We start from the raw sequence: 24,067 nt of genomic DNA, 5'->3' as shown, positions 1-24,067 counted from the left end.
GTACATCCTTTGGGTCAAGATCATCATTTGCATTTCAGTTACTACAAAAAGCTATAGATATCTGGTGCAATATAAATGTTTAAAATTAATCAAGCCCTGTTAGTTACAGAGATTGAACTGTCCAATGTCGGTCTCTTGACAGGGTGGAAAGCAAAAAACCAAGATCCTGAGAGACCTCATGTGTAGTTAAATGTTAAAAAAGTTCTTCTGATCAACAATGTTGAGTTTCTCTCTGTACACTAGCAGTCTCTTCTGTAAACGTCCATAGCATAAAGCAAAACCCTGCAATAACTGAGAACTTCTGTACACAGGATATCAGTTCATTAGAGCTGGAAGAATATTTTTTTTTGCCGAAGTATTCTGTTTTAGTAAATCCAAAATGTTTCATGAAGACAGAGTCAGACAGATAGCTGTGTTAGAACTAAAGAGAGAGAGAGAGAAGATGAGTATAAAAGAGACTAACTTTGTAGCTACAGTGTGATATACAATATAAAAAAATCAAGTTCGGGTTACGTTGTGGTGATGTGGAAGGAACTGGGCTTTTTAGTAATCAAACGGACCCAGGATTTGAACAATCAAGGTCCAGGGTAACAGATACAGTTAGATGCATCAGATTCAAAGATTTGGGGGTTTTTGACCTACAGTAAAACAAAATTTATAACCTTTTAAAAGGTGTCTAAATTCAAATTCTATATTTGTGATCAGCACCTTGTGGAAGTCTATACTCCTACATAGAGGAAAAACCCTCTTTCCTCCTTAGAAAAGAAAAATTGTCTACCATCATTGCTTGCCTCCAGTTGTCTCTGTCTAGTCCCATTTGTTGAATTCCAAAAGGTATTTGACTGAATGAGATCAAGAAGAAATTAAGGGGAACCATATTATGTGTCTGAGTAACTTGGCAAAGAGTTTGCAGCTAATTGAGATATTTTACTGGCTAAGATGCCCTGGCCTCTTGCCCAGTCATCGGACCCTTTGGAATAAGCAGTAAGATCATTAGTGTTCAGGTTTAATACCGTCTGACCTTTGAACCCCTCTTTTTCTAAGAGTGAAATGAATTGCCTGGTCCCTGTAGCATGGGAGAGTGACACTTCAATTCTGCTATTTTTCATTTCCTTGCCTTTTGCCATGCACTGCTTCTTTTTCTTTTTCGTTTTCTTTTTTTTTCACAGATGACTGACTGACCTGTAAATGGTGATTAAATAATTTATTTAACAACTTCAGTGAATTTCTGGGCTTACTTGTTGTCTTCATGTAGGTACTGCAGGTGCTCCAGACTTAAAACCCTTAAGACCTATTATAACTTTTTTTCTTTTCTGGGTCTTAGGTATGAGTTGGGGATATAAAAATCAACCTAATATGCATATACAAGTCATATGTGTGGATCTACATTCCACTGTCTATGATCATTGTTTCTTCAGTCTTTTTTTCCCCTGTATGTCTGCTAATAATACTTTTCAGTATTTGGTTCTTTCTCCTTGTTATGCTAACTGTGACACTGCATGTACTGTTCAGAGATTCTGGTTGCAAGGGTATTAGAAAACACTAAGAAAATCACCAGGTTCAATACAGACAAAAATCTGAGCTGATTATTTTAGATTTTTTTTATCATGTCCTACTGGTTTCATAACCAGGGATTCTTCTTTGATGACTCTTCCTGCTGACTTAGAAAACCACATTCCTCCACCACAATTAGATCTGAGCAGTGTAAAGAACAATGTTTTTTGTGTGGTTGTTCTTTTTATGTCCACTGACACACAAATACTATTTTCCTCCTTCCACAGAGAATCCTGTGCTAAGGAATTCAACACACATTCTCTACAGTCTGAAGTAGCAGCATAGAGTAGTCACCTTTCTTTAGCCTACAGCCAGACTTCATGCTGTACCTGTCCTGTGCAATACTTCAGTCAGTAGAGCCTTCCTGGTTAGCCTGGGTTTAGAAGCTTCATTTTTTTCCATAATGACTTTCACAATCTCATTTTCTTTGGCAAACAGGAAATCACTTTTTTTTTTTTCCAGATCAATGACTCTTGAATGTTTGTTTCTGCATAATAGGTGAGGTTTGACATAACACTCAGCTTGAGATGGACTTGAGCCTTTATGGGTAATGTGAATGCAGACCTCCAGACCCTTTTCTCAGAGGTGACTGGCCTGTCCCTGGGGTTATTATACAGGCAAGGTAGGTAACATCATTGTCTTCTTCTGACATGCTCATGTAAAGTGATTGTACTAAAGGTATCTGTAGGGAGCCTTCTCCGGAAGATGGTGTTGGATCAAGTCCTACAAGGGACATGGCAGAGGAGCACGTAGCTTGTAGATACTGATCAAGCTTGGGTGCTGAGTCTGCAATCTCTGCCTGTCAGCACTGGAACATTATTGGCATGTGCAGGGGCAAAATTTCTCATGCTGATCTCTTGAGGAACTTTAGAGTTAAAGAGGGAAGTGGCAAAAGTGATTAAGACCTACACTTCTTTATGACCCACTTAATGTTAAGTTATGACCCACCTGTGTTGCCTCTGGCCCTTGGTAGCTAAAGACAATATCAAACTACAGACTTCCAAGAAAGGGAGTAGCTGCTTACAGTATTTGCAGATTGCTTGATATGTACCTTCAGAACATTCATGCATTATATCGAAGTGGGGGAAATGATCAATGCACGGGAGGGCAGGTCTGCACTTCAGAGGAACCTCAAACAGGCTGGAGAAATGGGCTGGCATGAATCTCATGAAATTCAACAACAGGAAATGCCAAGTCCTGCAGCTGGGGAGGAATAACCTCATACAACAGCACAGTCTGGGGGCAGACAGACTGGAAAGCAGCTTTGCAGAAAAGGCCCTGAGGGTCCTAGTGGACAACAAGTTGACCATAAGCCAGCAATGCGCCCTTGCGGCAAAGGCAGCCAACAGCATCTTGGGCTGCATTAGGAAGAGCATCACCAGCAAGTAAAGGAAAGTGATCTTTCCCCTCTACTAAGCACTGGTAAAACACAGTTGGAGTTCTGGGTCCACTTCTGGGCTCCCCACTACAAAAGTGACATGGGCATACTGGAAAGAGTCCAGAGAAGGGCTTTAAAGATGTTTAAGGGACTGGATGGAGCACCTGATATATGAAGAGACATTGAGAGAGATGGGATTGTTTAGACTGGAGAAGAGAAGGCTCTGATGGATCTGATCAATGTGTATGAGTACCCGATGAGGGGTGGTAAAGAAGATGGAGAGACATTCTTCTCAGTAGTGTTCAATGAAAGGTAAAGAGGCAGTTGACACAAATTAAAATACAAGAAATTCCATTTAAACATAAGAAAAAACTTCTTTACTACGTGGATGATCAAACACTAGAACAGGTTGCCAAGAAAGGTTGTGGCGTCTCCATCCTCGGAGTTATTCAAACCCTGACTGGACATGGCCTGAGAACCCTGGTCTAAGTGACCTTGCTCTGAGCAGGGGGTTTGAGCAGGGTAGACCATCTCCAGAGGTGGCTTACAACCTCAGCCATTCTCTGATTATGTGATTTTCTTTAGAGCTTCTCAGTACAAAAAAAAAAAAAAAAAAGCACCAAAATACTGGAGCAAGTGCAGGGGATGATTAGGGGGCTGGAGCACATGACATACATGAAGGGGCTGAGAGAGCTGGGTTTGTTCAATGTTAGGAAGAAAAGGCTCAAGGCAGATCTTCTTGCTATCTTCAAATGGGAGAGTGTGAGACATGATGGAGCCAAACTCTTCTCAGAGGTGCACAGTGAAAGGATGAGAGGCAGTGGACACAAGTTGCAACAAGGGAAACTACAGTTAGATACTGAGAAGAAAAAAAATCACTATGAGGGTGGTCAAATATTTATTTGAATCATTGTCCAGTGAGGTTCTGAAATCTCCATCGTTGCAAATATCCAAAAGTTGGCTGGACAAGGCCCTGAGCAATCTCATTCAAGTTGCCCCTGCTTTCATTGAGGGATTCTATCAGGTGATTTCACAGGTTCCTTCCAATCAAAGTTATTCTATGATTCTGTGTTTTTATGACAGATGAAGAAATGTGCATTGCTCTTTGCTCAGAACTTATTGTAGGTGGGAAGCAAGATTTTCTGGGAGGTCTTAAGTCTTGGACTTATTCCTTTCTATTCTCCCTTCCTATATCTCAATCAACACACAAGACAAGTGCCTGGTTCTGTCTCTGATTTTTGCATAACAATTATTTTCCCTTTTATAGTTCATAGTGATGTGGTTGGAGGCAGCTTCACTTTAGAATTAATTGTACCTTGATAATTAGGTTTTTTTACCTTGTAAGATGGTGTTTCTGGCAGATTTCTATCTGTTTTCTTGGCTTTTATCAGTAGAAAATGTCAATATTATATACTAAAAGAATTCAACTTGACCTGTTTAAACATGTAAAAGACTGAAGATTCATGTGAAAAAGTTCATTTGTTCTATCCTTGTTGAAGGAAAGAAATATCCGTCGTTTCCAACATATCCAACACTGTGTTGTTTTGATAACCAGAATATACATTTTTTGTGATCCAAAGGGTTACTAAAACACCACAGATTATACCCCTACTGTATTCACTAGGAATGTAAAGGTGGTACCAAAATTTCATAAATAAGCCACAGATCATTTAATATGTATATATTTAAAGCACTATCACCCTTGTTGTCAGTAAATATAGCTACATGTGTCCTAATAAAGACTAGGAGTTTTGCACAGCAGTGAGGCCAATAGGCACGGAATCACCTGTATTTCTGCTAGTGGAGTCTGTCTTAGCTTCCAAAATACATTTCCTGTTGGGGACAGCCCCTGGTGTGTTCTGACTTCAAACAAAGGAAATTGTGAAGGGAAAATGCTAGCAGGATGAGGATAGATTTGTGTCACAGAAGAATTTAGCATTTCAAGTGCATGAGGGATATCATTTTAATGCAGGGAAGCATTCCTGGGAACACTAAAACTTATTAGTGTAGATTATTCCAATCTTCTTGAGTTCATTAGCATCAGGAACAACCTGCTCTCCATCCATTTTCTTGCAGTAGCAGACACTAAAAAGAAGAGCATTTCCGTACCTTCTGCTTGACTTTCCTATTTGAAACAAAGAGCCCAGATGAGCTCCATGTCTGCCCCTCATTGCTTGTACCTAGTGAAAAGCATCAAAAACTTGTATATATAAAGGATTATTTATTATATTCATTTTTAGAATAAAAATTTAGTCACATATGGAGTAATTACTGAAGAAAATGCGAGAAGTTTGAGCAGAGCCAAGAGTTGACCTGGTATCTGCTGAGATTGAATCAGGGTTGTCTGGGTTAAAATAGAGTAAGATAATATGGAGGGTGCAGAGTAGCCCTGTGGGGCAGACAGGAGCTTACTAGTTTAGTGCCTGAACAAGGTCCTGCTTTCATAGCACAGCTGTTTTGTAGAGATAACAACTAGGTGAGACAACAATGCATAGCAGACCCCAGCACTCCTAGTTCCAGGAGAGATTCATTGTTCTGGAGTGACACTGCATAGCTTCGGAATGAAATAAAAGCTGCCTAATACATAAGCATGTTAGATGAGGTTGTTTGGGAGCAGGTAGGAAGGGGAAGATTGGTGTATTAAGAGTTTGACTGCTTATCAGTCTGGTGGCAGAGCGGTAAGTGCAGAAACAAGCATGGGCAAATAAAGAGGTATCAGCCTCTGCTGAGGAATGGAAAAGGTGCAATTTCTGCATGAAGAAGAGCCTTAGGCATGCTGGAGTCTTTCATTAAAACTGTAGAGCTGAAGGTTTCAAACTACTTGAAAGCACTCACCTCAAAAGTAAAAGGTATGTCTTCTACTTTGCCTGTTTCAAAGAGGGATTGAGCCATTCTCTGCCTCCCTGACAGCTGGGGCAAGATGATGAGCACTTGGTTATACCACAGTGTAACTTTTTCACTCCCTTCTGATGAAGCTGTTTCACTGTGTAAAAATCAACTGCATCAGAAAGAGACAGGCTCCAAAACCCAGGGTAGGAAGCACAGGGTAGGAAGATGTAAGGACAAATATGTTAGGTTAGACCACATGTCTAAATCTAGTGATGAGCATCCCTAATACTAACAAACTTCAGTCCTGATTAACTGGCATTTCCTGTCAAGAAATATTCTGTCAGAACTGCCATACTCACTGATTAAACTTCTACTGAAATCCACTGAAACTAAGTTTGTGTGCTACAGAAACTGTAAATAAAGCATTTTTAGGAAAGAGGACAAGTTTTCTGTGCCAGTTTGTCTTCTCACTGCTGACTCATGAAGAACCCCTGAGATCTTATTCTTTTCTAAACACTATGGCACGGGCATTTGAAAAAATAGGGTGCTTTGTTTTGTGAATGTTATTTAGCAAAGGTGACTAATTTCACATAACTTTCAACTAGTTAGCAAGGAATGTGTACCTCCAGGCACCAGCTTTCAGGGATGGGATAGATCTGTACTACTCTCTAATGCCAAGGCTTCACTTTAAGGTTTGCCTAAACAATAAAATTACTGTTCTAAAGATCAGGAGGTAAAATCTTTATGGGACTGCATCAGCTCCATCACCTTCCACAATACAAAACTGACATTTGAAAACCCTGAGATGTTAATGGTTGTAAAAATAAACACTAGAAAAAGAGTATGTTAAAAGATAATTGTGTTAATCAGTACAGAAAAGTATCCATTAAAAACATGTTCTACTACCCGATATGTTTTCCACTATTTAAACTATTTGTTTACATTTTGTGTCTGTCTGGACAATAAAACCAGTTTTCTCCCAATTCTATTTAGTGTTGATTTTTCACTTCCTGCCTCTCACCAGGAATTCGATATTGTTATCTTTGGTTTCACTGCTCTGCATGAGATGTTTAAACAGAAAGCCGCAATATTTTTATTTAAACTTTTTATAAAACCAGTAATGAAATGTATTCTGCCCTAAGTGGTTTTTTAAGCCACCATGCTACAACATTTCCAGGTAAAACCCTAAGGTGGCACCAATTGTTGAAACGATCTTTATAGATGTGATATTTATAGAGTCACTTGATAATTTACTTTTTGGGTATGACTACAAAGTGTACTGCCCAGTGCTATGATCAGCTGGAGTTTGGGCCTTAAGTGATTCAGTCAAATTCTTCCACTGTTAGAAGTTACTCCTTCTTGTGTATTAAAGTAATGTATAAATGCTATAACTAAAGCTGATATTCACCTCCAAATCATATGGAAGTCATAAAAACAACTATTGCATATTGTCATACTAAGAAGCAGATTTACTATAATTCCAAACAATTGTTTCTGTTCAGCTTTCATCCACATAGAGCAATAAATACAAAGTAAGGGACTGAGAGGACTGAGAGTAGAGTATAATTCATCTGTTCTGCATAATTTACCTGTAAATTGTTTGGTCCCATGTGGGAAATATGTTTTTGCATCACTGACTTGTCAGGGTGAATTGGGGAAAGAAATCCCTTCCCACAGTGGATAATCTAAATTTCTGTTGTCCAGTCAGAGAACAAACCATTCAACCATTGAACTGTCTGATCTGATTTGAAAGATTAGAAAGAAAATATTCCATATTGCTCCAACTGCATGTTGTCTGTGTGTTGCAAGATGAATAGATACTTTTTTGGCTTTTAAAATTTTTCCGCTGATGGCCAAGTGTTTCCCAATGGCATCTTAGCTATTTCAATTTTAAAATCTTTGTTTGCACTGAACTTTATTCATGCTCAGTGTAACAAATCAGATGAGTATTCTGTGCAGGATACATAATTTTGTCTGATCTTTTATAATGTGCTTGCAGGAAATGCCCCGTTAGCAAACAATAAAAGATGTTTGACTGAATAAGGAACAGTAGGATAACTGTGGGAAATAATTAGCAAAGTTCTATCAGAGTGGTAGGAGAGCTTATAACATGAATATAAGGAAGAGAATTAATTGGGAGTTTTAACTTGCTATGCTTTTCTTCTGAAAGATGCTCCCAAAGGAGCAAAGATCTGTGTACATCAGTGACACTAGTTTTGTTAGAGGTGTTTTAATCAACATAATTGGCTAAACCTCTCCAGATTCTAGACCTCTAGTTGCTATTTTATATACAGAATTTGATAGTAGCATCTTCTTGTGCATTTTTTCATTGTTTTTCAGAAATACTCTCTACCACAAAGCAATCTGTTCATTCTCAGGTGCCAAAGCTAAAAATGAATTTGGAAAGCTAGCTTATATGAATGAACATGAAAGAGGTGTGAGGTCCATTTTATTAGGAATGAGTTACAAAAATATGCGCTCCCTTATTTTAAGAGATTTATCTATATAAACTGAACTGAACAAATGACTAAATAAGACTGTAACTGAGTATCTTGTTATAGTAGGATCATATTGCCTGATTTCTGAGGCTTTTGCGGCCTTCAGGAAAAAAAAAGTTCTGTTGATTTGTATCATTAACTGCCTTCATAAATATATATTAACTTAGTATTATTTTAAAAGGATGTAATGAACATAAATATCATATGAATGGCTAGGAAAGATTTTGTACCAGCTCACTTATCTTTGCTTACTAGTGACACCTACAAGAAACTGTGATCGAACGAATATGGAAAAAAGCTGAACATTTTCTGATTATTTTTTTCTTCGCATATTAGGGTCTATTCTTCTTTGGACTATGAGTAGAAATATTAGTTTAAGCTAATAAGATATTGTAAGCTCTCCAGTTTGGAAAAATTTAAAAAGGCAAACTTACCATTGGTTGTTGTTTTTCTTGTAGATTAGGCAAGATCTAAGAGTTAAAAATGTAGATTAAAATTTTGTCTAACAAATTAAACATTTTATTTTGCAGTGTTATATTTGTTCTGCTTTTTAAAAGCTGAGGGTTCCATTTCACAATGGTCTTTCAAGTGATCTGATTTCTAGAGAAGCTGCAAAATAAAAAATGCCAGTGAACCAAAAAAGGTGCTCATATTACTTCTCTGCTCAAGATAATTCTCAGCAATATTTCCAAGTAAAATATGTGATCAAATTTGTGTTTTGATAAAACTACATTTCCAATAACATTTTCTGAGATATAAAAATGAGAACATTCTGAGAAGCGTATTTCAGCTGTGATACTTTTCATTGATGCTTAAAATGAAAGATTACAAATTTAGGAGAACAAAAGGTTCTTAAAACAATGACACTTTCTGAATTTGATATAATGCATAAAATCATAAGACCAGTACTACTTGGTGGGCGAAAATTTTATTTTTCCAGAAGTAACTAATACAAATGTTTTACCAATGAAGGTAACATATTTATGATGGGATGTACGATTAGATATGAGCTAAGATTCCACTGCAAAGCCAAATTTTAAATCCTCCTGACCTCAGTGATGTTCTGGTCCAGAGTCATGATTTAGTTTGCTTGGGATGATTTGTAAAAGCACCATCTTTGGAGACTGATCCAGAGGTCACTGATTCTAATGCAAAGACTCTCATTGATTTCCAACAGAGAGAAACACCAGACTGGTGAAGCTATTCTGTCCATCTTTTCTGTCATTCCAGCAAATTGGAAAAGCTGAACTAGTTCTGGAGTTGGAGGTAAACTGCATGCAGCTCTATGACTTTTGGAGAGTTTATAAGCACTTTAAAATGACAACCAACTTTATCAAAGTGGACCAGTAAGCAAAAGATGGTCAGAGCAGAAAACTGTATTCTTCCAACTTTTTTTCTTCTTGTAAAGCTGTACCACTGTTGTCCCCTTGCATAGCAGCCATAAAAATAGGAGGTATTAAATTCAGCTCGATGTTATGCATTATCACGTATTACCTAGCTTGTAGCTTAGTCGTTATGATACCAGAGTGTTATTACATATCTTGGATCTCTGTGCTGAGTCCTGAATCAGGACACAGGCAGTGAAAACGTAACAGCCCAGTTTCCCACGCTCTGCATAAGCTATTGTTATAAAAACAATTAGTTGGCAAGACTAATATCTGGAATAAAATAAGTTGGATTCTTTGAGCACCTGCAGAGATATGAGGAGAAAGGAGATCTGTTGATTTTTTGTTGTTGTTGAAAAGCCCCATGGAATCCTTCTAGTGATGATTGTTATCTTAATCACGCAAATGGTCGCCTAACCAGGAGTTGCTTTCTGCAGTGCACATATTGCATTTTAGTGATCTGTAAACAGAAAAAGAAAGATTGATCAATTCATATTTCAAAAAGATTATTTGTTTAGATATCTAGCAGGCAAGAATAGATAACTAATGCTATTAAATCTAATATACTATGTTACGTGATATAGTTGAGGTAGTTTAGGGCTTACTCATAACAGCTTCCAGCTCACAGCTAGAAAATGTGAATGTCAATTCATTGTGTACACCTATTCAAGCAAGTACACCTATTCAATAAGTTTTTGTCCTATCTTATCGCATTGCCATTAGCCTCTTTCCACTTGATATTGCATGGCTTCCCATTATTCCATGCCCAGTTTGAAGTGATGCATGCTGTAATTATGTAATGCTGTATCATAATTTATCACCTGAGGCACAAACAAACAGTAAAATTTTTCACTGAGAATGCAATTAGTGAGTAAAGCTAACTGAGCACTTTCCACAGTGGTTTGCAGGTCTGATAAGAATGCCACACAATAGCAATTTAGGCTACTTGGCAGTGCATGATAGAGTTACTATGAGCAAGGAACTATTTTGATTTTGCATGAGGAAGTTTCTTGTATTATAATAGATAGCTATACCGTATAATTAATAAGGTAAACCTATGAAATATGATAGTTAATAGAGAAAAGGTCTCTCTCTCCTAATAGGGTTACCTATTAAGTATATAGTAGAGAGAATCATTCAACATGGTGTCTGCTGATCCACAGCAGGGCTCTTCTGCAATCTATAAAAATACCATCTGCTTAGAGCGGGGGAACCATGTGCAGCTCACTAAGATATAAACTTCTAACCAGAATGTTCAAAGCTGTGTTTAGCCACACAACTCCCCATTAACGTTAATCGGAAGTGCATGGTTTTCATACATCCCTTTGAAAACTATATCGCATGAACTACTTTGAAACAATATATTCCCACAAGCGTTGACTCAGAAACCAGTACTTCTGAAGGAAAACTGAAGCTGCCATAATTCTGGATCACTGCAGCTTAAAAACATGGACTTTTTTTCCCAAAGATCCATGGGGCGCATGGTTTAGAAAAGAGCAGTGTTTTTCATTTTTAAAAACAGTGCTAATGAGATCTTTATTGTTTTAACAACTATTTAAGAACCATTTTTTCTGCATAAGTTAATGACAAGCCATATTACTGGAACAGGAACAAATTTTTCATTACTTAGAATTAATGAGCTTTACTCCCTTTAATTGTAACTGGATAGGTTTTGTTTTCCGCAAACAGTGGTAGATATGGTGTGAACATATGAAACATGTTGATACACATATGTGTTCTAAAAAAGATGTTTCCATCTCACTATCTTGAAATGTCTTTGAGTTCTTTCTCCATTAGAAAATAAAATAAATTAGAGAAAACCCCCACCTATGTAGTGAGAGACTAGCAAAAATATTTTGTAGTTTAGGTAAATAATTCTTTCACATTAACTGTGACTGTGGAATGGCTGAAAAATTAAATTTCAAGCTACATATAGTTGCTAGGACTGACTGATATGGATTTACACAGAGAACAAAAGGGACTGTAGCTGTTCTTATTGCATGCCTCATTCCTGATCACACATCAGGAGGGCAGCCGTGCAACTTCACTTTCCCTTTGAAATCAAATCTGGTTCACTCCATTCAAAATTGATGGTGCTTGCATTCTAAAGCGTTACAATACGAGCTGAGTGCTTTACCAAGATTTTGCTGGCCTCTGCTCATAGATAAATGCCACTCAGAGGAAGACATCCATACAAATTGAATGTGGAGAATAATAAATTAAAAGCAGGAATAAAAAAGGTTAATTCCTCATTTAAGTTAATTGATTTAATTTCTCCCACTCTGCGTAAAATATTACCTAAGGCCAAAAGTAGCATCTGTAACCTATCCCTTAACTGCCTTGGTCGTAGTGCATCTTGCACCTGCTTGGGTTAAATGAAACAAAATGTTATCTGTTCTCTATGAAAACATTAGGGATGTAAATAAAACTGTTTTATTCAATTATTTTGTTTGCTCCATTCCCCCTCCACCACCCTGGGATAGGCAGGCATGAAAATTAGATGTGAAGTAGGGCTCTAAAGTTAAAAGCTTTGAATTTCCAGTTTCAGCTCAAAACATTTTAGATCAAGTCTATTCTTGTCCATCATTCTTACTGCAAACTATTTCAACAAGAGTAAGCAATTTTCTGAAAATGCCCTAGGAAATGCCTCCCAGTTTTTCAGGTAGATTTTATTACAATAATAACGAAGAGAAAAGTTTCTTTTTTTGTGGTGTGAGGAGGAAATATGAAAAGTGCTTGCCCATGACGGGAATCTTCAGCATAATGACATCATTTGCAGTTCTTCTGTCAAGATTTCACTTCTCTGAATGAATACAATGAAACAGATCTGCTTGCTTTCCTTCAAACACACAAATAGCATGAATACATCTGTTTTGCCTGATCACTGACAGCTCATAAAAAACCAAATTCTTACTGCACAGCCTTTATCCAAATGAAGTGACATATTTCATCTAAAGAGAAAGAGCTTCCCTGACCTTGTCCCTTGCAACTTTGCTTGTTATTTTTATTCACTCCTAATTTTAAAAGGATAGAAAGAAAATCATCCAGGCTCAGCACAAACAACAGGGAAAATCAGAGGGAAGAAGGATATCAAAACCCAACATCCTATCTACAAAAGTGGAAAGTGTCTCCAATCCTCAAAATACAGTCTATTAACCCCCAAACAGAGTTAACGATTAAGAGGCTATAGAGCAGTTTGAAAGATGATAAGACATTGAGCACTTGCTTGGGATCATTTTATGCCCTCTGAAGTGGGGTTAGAAGTACAACAACGGAAAAAGAGGAGGGGATCAATGCGTGGCAATGGTTCTGTTGTGCACTTCAGAGCTTGTTGCTAATGGATACGTGGCAGTGAAGCCTGTTGCAAATTGGCTGACTGTGATAGGATGCCAATGTGATGCAACACAAGATGCTGAAGATATAAACAACAAGCATGTAACTGCAAGGTTGTTGCCAAGAAAGCATTTACCCTGCTATGCTATTATCGTTATTGTTTAACACATTTGTACTTGGATTTTCTTCAAAGCCTAATAAAAATTATAACTGGAAAAGAAGGATACATCTGCCTTCATGTGCAGTCCTCTAATGGGAATTGTATCTGGCCTGTCTTCTGCATAAAACATTAATATAACGTATTGTCTCTGGATTACAAAGCTAGTTTATTTGTGGCACTAAGTTTTGATATTGTGCAGCAGGGAGAAAACAAGGACATCTCATTCACGTTTTATAAATTGAGGAGAAATAATGTCTTTCTGCTTCCTTTTAAAATAGATTGCCTCGAGTTTTTAGAAATCTTCCCCAGTAGAATCCAAATTATCTAATAATTTTCATCACTGCCACTCCATTGACTTTAAGGGAATTGTTCTGGGTGTATCCATAAATAAGTAAGATCAGAATCAGGTCCACTAATTATCCTTTGAGCTATTGTTTCAAAATAATACACCCTTTGGGAATTAACCTAAGACAAAATAATTATCTCTGTGTGAGACTTCCCCTTCCCTAAAGCTTGCACTCGGGACAGGAATACAGGAGTAGGGGATAAGGAGGGAAGGTGGTGTTTCACATCTCTGTGCTCCTTGCATTTTTTTTTGCAGCTGAAGAAATGACAAAGAAGCTCAAACAAGTATGAACAGCCTTCAGGAAACTCTCCTTAATTCTCCTTTTTCCTCTGGCTCACTTTCTTCTTAGCATAACTTTAAATATATATATAGTCAAGCACCAAGTTGTTGCAGTAATAGAGGCAATAAAGATACTGAATTAATTCAGAGTGAATACTTGCAAAATGAACTGGAAAATATAAACTTCACTTATCAGTTTCCATTGTCACCTGAAATTGCAGGTTCTTCACATTTTGGACTGATTTCTTTGTAGTGAACTGATCTGTACAATTGATATAAGAAAAAATCTGCAGAACATTTCAACTGATCTTCAAAAGATTAGAACCTTACTATGGAAATGCAATAGGGACAGAATTTTAAAAGGATAAAGCAATAAGGGTCTACAGAATTGAAATGGGTTTCTGCAGAAGTCATTCTGAAAACAGACAGAGTATAAAATAATGATCTATAGCTACTGGGTTTCATTAGCTTTTTATAGAACTTTTCCATAATGGCAATCACGCTCTAGGACAGAGTACAACATAAAAGGCAATCTGCATTATCTCTTGTCAGTGTCATATTTTCAAACCAGAGGACTGAATCAGCTCTCCTTTTTCTTTCTGTGTGTAGCAACAAGAGGAAGGGAAAAAAGAAAACAATGTGTTTTCACCCAGCGCTCCATAGCCAACGTTGCTGACTCATTTGCAATAACAGCTGATCACATCCTGAGCCACAGTCAGACCAGCACTACCTCTCCAGCCAGCCTTCACAACTCAGCAGTGGAGAGGACAGAAGAGTCAAAATAAGGTAACAGTCAACCAACCAGATAAAAGATTAATGTAAAAGACAGAAGGGCAAGTACCTAAAAATAATGCTGGAGTAGTGGGAGAAACACATAGCTTTCGTAAAACTACCAAAAGTACCTAGTTTTTTAACCTAGAATGGATTCTACCATATCCCTGGCAGCCGCAGTTAACAGATATGCTGTGGTTACATTAGCAATACATCTGTGTAACCAGGGGTGAATCGACCTGGCTGAGAGAAAGCCACTTCCACCAGATTCTAGCAGGACATCAGTAACCCTATGGGAGCAAGCAGTGCTTGAATGCGAACTCTTGGTTCAATTGGCAACAATGGTAAAAGGGAACAGTGAGGCCAGCGTTTGACCTGATGGACTGAAGTTTATTAATGTTCATTGGAGTTTTTCCACTGATTGCATCCAGCTTCGGACACCAGCTCAGCATCTAATTTTAAAAGAATCAAGTCTTGTGGGCAGACCTCAGTGCATAAAACTGATTATCTAGCAATAGTTTTTCCCACCTTCTAGGAAAGAGAAACAATTATATTTCCAGCTAATCAATGATAAGTAAGAGATGATGAGAACATTTCAATATAGCAGAATACATTTTTCTTTCTGTTTTTTCTTTTTCTATTTATCAACTACAAGCCAGCTAACTACAATTTAAAAACTATGAACTCAGCTAAAGAAAGTCTATTTGAATTCAGAAAAGCAAAACATCAGAAACTTTCACTAACACAGAGTTTCTCTATTGCAGAGACACCAAACATGATAAAGATTTTGAAATTATTGATAATGCAGAAAATTAGTTATGTCTGTCTATGAGGTCAGTCATGTTTTCAGAAACACTAGTATTAAAAGAGCATGGAATTATGTTTATGATACATGGGTATGACTTCTGATGCTAAGAAACAAATATAACATTTTTATGATCCATTCTACATAATGGACCTATCTATACTAGTAAATTAAAAAGTGCCAGGGCACTGGAACAGGAGCTAAAAGCCAGTTCTCTATGTTATTAAGCTGTTGAACAGCTGTTGAACAGCTTGGCCTCCTTTTTGCCTGAACCAACTAGTGCTCTCCTTAAAAATTCCCAGAGAAGGATTGGAAGTTGTCATACATGTTGATTTACAAGGAATTCTGACCCCACATACCCTTCTGTGTGGCAGGACAGGGGATCCGAAGCACATCTCAGTTGCACAGTCATACTGGACAACCAATTGCAAGTTGAGTTGAAAGAAAGTCAAAAGATGTACCAGTGTTTCAGCCAGGCAGGCAATGTCTTTAGCTTCAGCCAGCGACAGTGAGAAACACTGATACTTAACAATCATGTCCTGCTTTACCTTAAATTTTTTTGAGTCTGCTATGTATTAGGAGTATCTGATAGTAATTACTAAGGTTTTAAAAAACTAGGCTTTCTTAGGCACACAAGTCCCAGAAAACTACCCAGTCTGTCTTCAATATAATTTGATCATTATCCAGGTTTCCTATACTATAAAGATAATATTTTTCTAACTTTCTTCAGGGTCATATTGCTGACATAACTTATTAGTTTGACAGACTGTTTTATAAAATAAAGTGGATCTAATTCTGCCTAGAACTCTTAGCATTTTTTGTATCTGACAGCGGGAAGCATTTGTCACTAACCTGACCCTTATGCAGAGCAGGAGAAGCTGAGGCCCAGAGGGGTTAGACAGCAGTTCAGCAGCAGAGCCCGGAATAGACTCTAGGGCTATATTTCCAGTAGTAAATAAAAAATACTAAGCACCCCTCTCTGGCACTGAGGCCAGCTCGCATGGCTCATGTACAGTCCCAGCTTTTATATCCTACAGAACAGTCATATTCATGCTGTCTGTTGAGAACGGTCACTGGACTGTGCTAACCCCTCAGTTGTATCCCGGCATTGCCTGGGAGAGTGCTAGCTGGCCAAAGGGTGCCATGGGCCATGCTGGCGACAGCAATCCGTTGACTGTGGGGCAGTAATCAGATCCATGCCTTGGAGCAGTTTAGTTTAATAGCAGAGGCAGAGACTGGTTGTCCAGTCTCCTGCTGCCTATTCTGACTACAAGAAAGCTCAAGTTTATCTAAATACTAAAGTGTCCTTGACTAGGTTCTTGCACAGGCCTAAGTATATTATTTGAGGTAGGTCAGAGTTTTTAGGCATGTTGAAATGTCTGACCATAAAAAAAATTTGTGAGAAAATTCCTACCTTCTCTGATATACTAATTCTTCACCGAGGATTTTTTTTCCCAAGAAACTGTAAATATATCTGACAATCAGAAACCATGTTATTGAGATAGACAATTATGGAGAGCAGCTGTAATTTCGTAGACCAATGCAAACGTTGGGGGGAATGTTTTTTGCATCTAGACTGTCTATGATTTCTTTGCTGACAAATAAAAACTTAAGTTTATCATCTTCAATGGACAATGCTGCATGGCTCTGCAATTATTCAGGCCATGATCTCATTTTCTTTGACTTAAATCGGATGTTTTCAAATATCTTATTGTGTGATGCAAACAGCATATGCAATTTATGCATATGGGTGTGGGAGTTGGAAGAAACCTAGTTTTACTGCAAAAAGTGCTTCTTGAAGCAGAAATGAAAATTTTAAAAGCTGTCACATATGTGTACAAAATGATTTATATCCCCAGGTAGTGTGGCCTTTGGAAGCACCATGTATATCTATATTCGGGACATTCAGAGCATTTTTAAACTGGTGTACTTTGAACTGCTCACTCGTTTTTCATCGTTAACAGGAATTATGTGGTTAACTTCCCCCACTACATACCGCACTAAATAATCATCTCCAATCCCTTCAGAGATGATAAACCGTATTTTAATCTTGCATGAACAAAATTTAGTTTTTTCTTTCAAAGAAGCATGTGCACATTGCTTGTAGAAAAAGAAGAGTAGAAAATTAATCCCAAAGAATATATTTATATATAACCTTTCCTTGAAATTTTGGCCATTAAATTTGGGTTGTTGCTGGAAAACTGAAATGACAACAAAGGTTCTTTGGCAATGGATCTGAAGTGGGGAATAAGAAAGCTGAGGGCTTTGCAGTCAATACACCATCGGCCTTTTTTATCTGTACCACATTGTCCACTGAAGGAGGGCATTGGTTTCACTTTGATTAAAAGCAGATGCTTAAGGCAGATGTTTGGAGTTCAAAAGAATAGAGCTCACGCTTATGAAATGCTTCCCCGTGAGGCACTCAGGGCTATTAAAACAGGTACAGACTGTCCTCAGGTTGAAATTTCAGAAATTCTAGGTAGCAGGGGAAAAAAATAGAGCATTCAACTAATACAATACTTCCCTATAGGCAGAAGCAGTTTTCTGGGTTTTGAGACTGCCTGTATGGTACACTCAAATTATATTTGCCCTCTGTTCAGTAACTGTTCAGAAAACATCAAAAGTCTGCCTGCATTAGTACTGTACCCAGTTGTCCCCATAGCCCTGTGGCATCGGTGGGAGGAGGTGGGGTGGCCAGGATGACAAACGCCTGCTGCCAGGCAGGAGAAGGGGAAAAGAGCTGGGTGCTGTAACCTGAGGGCATTTGTCCTAGCTGTATTTTTGGTATTTAATGACATGGACTGATTTTTTTAAGTAGCCACTCATCTATACTAAAAAAGCTCACTATTTTATGGAGGAGTGTATAAGAGAATTAAATTGTTAAAAGAAGGGGAGCAAAGCATCAGTATCACGATCATGAGGGCACCCACAGCCCTGGCTGTCCCTGCCCACCCTTTGGGGCCTTCCCCCACCTGCCCACGGCCCAGGACCCCACTTCAGCTCCCCAGGCCTCCCCCACTCCTGCCCTCGGCCCAGGACCCCATATCAGCCCCCTGGCGCCATCAGCCCCTGCCCCAGCAATGCTGCAGCAGGGCCCATCTCCAGCTCCCCACAGCCCTGCCCTGCCCAGCCGTGGGCCCTGGCCCATGTCCTGGCCTAGCCTGGTGCCCGCTGGCTGCCCTGCTGCTGGCTGGGCAGGTGGGACCAGGCCCTGGTGGCCAGGTCCTGCCCTGCTGGCCCTGGGATCCCCTGGCCCCATCTCGTGGCCCTGAGGAAGCTGCCGGCGCATGCAGCACCCTGACCATCAATGCACAAACACTGACTACATCTTTGGCAGTAAACTAAGTGACCTGGAGGCCACCAGGCAGAGTCTGGCCAATTCCATACTATTAAACTCTGTCAGATCTCGGAAGCAGGATGGGCACATACAAAATGCCCCTTGGGGAATGGTCCTTGGCCCACTCTGCCTTCCAGACCTTCTCTGGTAAGGTTGGCTGTGGTCTTCCAGCTGTACAGGCATCACCAGCTTCAAAGATGCGGTCTTTTATCAGGCCTGCTTTTAAAAAAGCCTGAAGTTTTAGAGCTGTCATATTTCAGATCTTGTGGGCTTTAAAAGTAAATGACAGTTGCATGCCTGGATAGATTCCCTACTGGAAGAGCACTATGTTTGATATAAACATGAACATTTGAAATGCTCCAAAGTCTTTGTAAGCAAACTTGTCTGGCATTACTTGACAATGCGTGTGTTTTCCATTTGCAAATAAATTTCTGAGTGTCCCACAGGGGTTATGAAGGATTCAGAGGAACAAATATTTCTTTTCCTACAATATTTTACCTCATTTTAGGACAAAAAAATTGCATAATGTGAGTGATTTTAGTTGTTTCTATAAATATAATTATATTGTACTTTATAAAACCTTTTATCCTTTTTGGGAACAGCGTAATCTGTTATGTGTTATATTGAAAACACATGAAGAGGGTCCTCAGTGGACAAGCTGAACCAGAAATGCTTTTTGTTACCCAGCGTAGTTTACATGTAAGGAAGAGGAGGAAATCTGAAGGCAAGAGGAAAGGACACAGAGAGTTCCATATTCTCAATATTTATCCAGTGACAGTGCAGAAGCTCAGAAACTTGCTGTAGGTGTATAGTGCTGTACTGGGTTGGGCAGTCAGGATTAATTTTAAAAGGGATTCCTGACATTTCAGCTTCATAGATTTTCTCACTTTCTGTGAGTCTGTAGACCTCTACAAGGATCCTTTACAATTCAGACCTATCTCACTGGATAGTAGTTTAGAGAAAATGTACAGAAGGTGGACCAAGGACTACAAATTTTGGACCACCATCAGCACGAGTAACAGGAAAGGTAAGACACCTCTGAATGAGACACAAATGGTGCATCAAAAGGTTAGAGAGAAAACCAGGGAAGAATGGAAACCCCGAAGTCAATGGATGGCAGGATTCCAGGTATGTCAGAGGCAACAGGAAGCTCGAAGAGACTGTGAATAGGTACTGGTCCCCAAAACTGCCATGGATAGGGATCACTAGAAGGACTCTTCAAGAAATGTGTTGGGGGACAGTTCTGAATGAGAAACAGGTTGGTCAAGTCCAGCTACAAACAGAGGGAAGTACACCTGTATCCAGGGTAGAAAGAGAGTATTTGATGATACTGGAAAAGAAGATGAAAAGACCTATATGGCTTGGATTGACAGTTTCATGGGGGAGTTGTGTAAGAGGACAAGAAAGTGATACAAATATTTCATAAGAAATAATTTAGGAAGTCATATGGACAAAATTTGCACTATCCTATTTCCATCATGTTCTATGGTTGCGTTCATTACTGTAACTTAAAATTTCTACTCCAACAAAGGTCCATACCCCCTACTCCCAAAACATAGAAGTTGCCAGAGTGAACTAATCTACCATGCTCCTCAAGCAGTTTTCCTATTTATTAATTTGATTTATTGAATTTGACACAGATGCTAGACCCTGAAGGTCTCACAAAACTGATCTATGTAGGCAGCGGGCAAAGAGCAACAGGCACAAAAACTTATGGACAATGAACCTGAGCTAGTTTCTCCCTTTATTTTCTTGAATTTATTACCCAATTTCATCCTAAAAGCAATTTAGTTAGATGTGCAACATATGTGTACTCAAAGGCTGATAACAGTGATATGTTGACAAGACATTCAACCCAAAATTTCACCACAGCAAGTATCTGGCTCAGGGGCACATGATACATGAGAACCTGACTGTGATTCAGCTCAGATAAGATGAGAGCAGGAAGACAAATTGGGAGAAATTTATGACAGAAATGGCAGAAGTAGCCTCAGCCCCTCTACTGACAGAGCAAAGCCTTTCATAGCTAAAATTGTTCACAACTTGGAGCAGTACCCAAGTGCTGTCTGATGACAATTCACACTAGCAGCTGAACCAGGTATTATCAATGCTGTTGACCGGCAACCTGACTTTTCTTCTTAGGTACAGAGGTTGCCACTGGTCTTTGAAACCTTGTCATCTCAAGATTAGGTTATTGCAATATATTTGTTATGAGGCTACACTGTGAAACTCTTTGGGGTTGGTATTTGCATAAAAAGTAGTAACTTGTTCACAGGGATAGTGTCTTGCTAACAGATGTTTTGCAAGTGGCATATAAACAGACTTTTCAGCCAAATGATGTGTTTTCTGCAAGAGACTTTTGTCAGATATCACTCTTACAAGTAATTTATGTGATGATAATTAATAATGATAAGGATACATGAATACAGTTGAAATGAGACGTTTTGCCATAACTTCTCTGTGAAAGTAAATTTCCTTCAACTTTATTACCCACAGAAATCCAGTAGAGTAGTTTTTAATTTAAAAAATGGAAACAGCGTAGGGATGAGGAACCACAGATTTTTAAAAAAATGTAAGCAAATAGGGAAGGCAGCCAAATGTTTACAGAAGCAAGGAAATATCTTTTGAAGACATTCTATCAGGATCTCAAACTGATTGTGTAATTGTCGTGGTTTAACCCCAGCTGGCAACAGCATCACACAGCTGCTCGCTCACTCACCCCCTGGTGGGATGGGGGAGAGAATCAGAAGAGTAAAAGTGAGAAAACTTGTGCGTTGAGATAAAGACAGTTTAATAGGTAAAGCAAAAGCCATGCACGCAAGCAAAGCAAAGCAAGGAATTCATTCCCTACTTCCCATGGGCAGGCAGATGTCCAGCCATCTCCAGGAAAGCACGGCTCCACCACGCGTAATGGTTACTTGGGAAGACAAAACACCATCACTCTGAATGTTCCCCCCTTCCTTATTTCTTCCCCCAGCTTTATATGCTAAGCATGGCATCATATGGTATGGAATAGCGCTTTGGTCAGTTGGGGTCAGCTGTCCCTGCCGTGTCCCCTCTCAGCTTCTTGTGCACCCCCAGCCTACTCGCTGGTGGGGTGGGGTGAGGAGCAGAGAAGGGCTTGACTCTGTGCTGCTCAGCAATAACCAAAACATCTCTGTAGTATCAACACTGTTTCCAGCACAAATCCAAAACATAGCCCCATACTAGCTACTATGAAGAAAATTAACACTACCCCAGCCAAAACCAGCACAGTAATGCATATCAAAAAAGACTTTAAAAGAATAATGAAAAAGAAAACAAATTGGTAAACAGCAGAGAAGGGATGGCTATGAAAAATTTATTTGTCAAAAAATCAATGTTGTATTAAAACTAAAAGGAATATAGAAAATATAAACTTTGATGAATTAAATGCAAAACAAATATAATACAGGCCAAAACAGATGCTTAGAATCAACTTGTTAAAGGCATAAAATTATTAATCAAAAGGGATTAATTAGAAAGTAAACATACCAGAAACTAGAAGCCTGACAGAGTCTGCAGGGTTAATAGATGGTCAAGATGTGAAAGGTTTACTCAGGAAAGGTAAGATGGTAAGAGCAGAGCTAAATTAATTCATTGCATTCCTTCTGACTATGAGGAACATGAGGAAGCTCCTATCCTGAAACTGTTATTTCTGGGGGATGAGTCAGAGGAGTCATCTCGAGCAGAAGCAGCTTAGAAAAATGTTTATTAAATGAAGAGTGATGAGTCACAAGGCCAATATAACAATCATCCAAGATCTTTAAAGGGACTGAAATATTACATTGCCAAGCTATTAAATGTTGTATACATTCTATCAATTCAATCACCATCCATATGGAATAGAAAATGGTTTGTTCTTAAACAGGGACTCATATAGATTATAGCCCAGTAACCTGTATTTCTATACTTGCAAAATTGGAAAAATCTGTCATAAAGGTAGACATAGTAGGCATATAGCTAAATTAACACACCAGGAAAGAGTCAACATGTTACTTGTAATTTGTTGCTTCAAAAGCTTCAAAAGCTGCTTGTGTTCTTTGAGGAAACAAAGAGGCATATACATGAGATCAGGTTAATACAGTGGACTTGGATTTCCAGAAGGCTCTCAGATCATTGCTCACCAAAGGCTGTTGGAGAAATTTGGCTATTACAGGTTAAGAAAAAAGGAAGTCCTCCTATGAATTTAAAAGATAAGCAGAGATAAGATGCTATTTAAAAGATGGGAAGCAAAGAACAGGGAGTAAGCAGACAGATTTCCCAACTGAAAGAGGTAAAACTGCCAGCTAAAAAGGCAGATAAAATTCAATACATGTAAACAATGTACATCCTGTATAGTACATGCACCGTAACAGGTTCTCAATTAGATACCATCCAAAAAAAGAACCTGAGGTCAATTTTTGCTGTTAGTAATTTTCTCGAGGGGGAAAAAAAAATCAGTGCCCAACATGAACCATAAAGACAAATGGAGCATTAGAAACTATTAGGATACGTAACAAAACAGGAAACTACACTATGTTATGGCATAAGTCTGGTGTGTCCACTTACTGGGTAAAGTAAGTGGACATGAAGTTTCTGTCTCCTTGTCTTAAAATCAGTAGTAGAAAAGATACAACAGAGATCAACAGGAATAACAATGGTGAAGAATGGTTATCATAGAAGTAGGCTACATAAACTAGGGCTTCCCAGTCTGGTAAAAGGAGGGGAGGGATTTGAAAGCAATCTTTGAATTATGAGTTGCATAGAGAAGGTGAGTAGGTAATCATTATTCATTGCTTCTTCCAGTGGAAGAACTAAGAGGGATCAAAAGAGAAATAAGTAGTTTTTTACACAGTCCGTAATTACAGGTTGCTGAAGATGCCAAAAAGCATAAGTAGGTTCAAAAAGTGACTAAAAATTAAATAGTTACTCTGTGCCCATCAAGGCTTACTTTACAGAAAAATGCTCTTAGGAACTCAGGAAGTCCTTGCACCACAGATTTCCTGAAACTGGGAGGACATACTGGGAGAAGTACCACGCAATGCCTCTCCTGCCTCTTTTACACTTTCTTCCAGCATTTAGCACTAATTTTTGTCAGAGACGCAGTAGTGGGCTCCTTGTACCCAAACCCCAAATGAAATATGTTCTTATGTACCCTAGTGGGACAGTTTTCTCCCCTTGATTGGCTGATAGCCCATTTACATGGATTGTAAATTCCACACTAATGACAGAAGAATTAAGAGAAAGGCTTGTTTCTAATTTCAGAAACATTCATTTTAAAAATGGAAAACTGTCCTTTGGTCTTACACATTGCTAGGCTTTATACAGTAAATCACCCTCAAATAGTTCTTTTTATTTCTCTATACTTTCCTCACCTCTTCTTCAAATAAAA

At 38.6% G+C, this 24,067-nt stretch overlaps 1 long non-coding RNA gene across 1 annotated transcript; it reads right to left on the bottom strand.

Moving 5' to 3' along the window:
- Positions 1 to 8,691: 8,691 nt before the first annotated feature.
- Positions 8,692 to 22,236, bottom strand: LOC140650096 (uncharacterized). The gene is made up of 4 exons (XR_012041849.1): positions 22,189 to 22,236; positions 21,527 to 21,592; positions 9,950 to 10,104; positions 8,692 to 8,729 (listed from the first exon to the last, which is right to left on the bottom strand). It is a non-coding gene; the product is annotated as an uncharacterized lncRNA (long non-coding RNA).
- Between the last annotated feature and the right edge of the window lie 1,831 nt (positions 22,237 to 24,067).

This window comes from Ciconia boyciana, chromosome 3 (genome assembly GCF_034638445.1).
Source record: "Ciconia boyciana chromosome 3, ASM3463844v1, whole genome shotgun sequence".
NCBI classification, from domain to species: domain Eukaryota; kingdom Metazoa; phylum Chordata; class Aves; order Ciconiiformes; family Ciconiidae; genus Ciconia; species Ciconia boyciana.
Note: the sequence above shows the minus strand (reverse complement) of the source record. Positions and strands in the feature narration are given on the sequence as shown.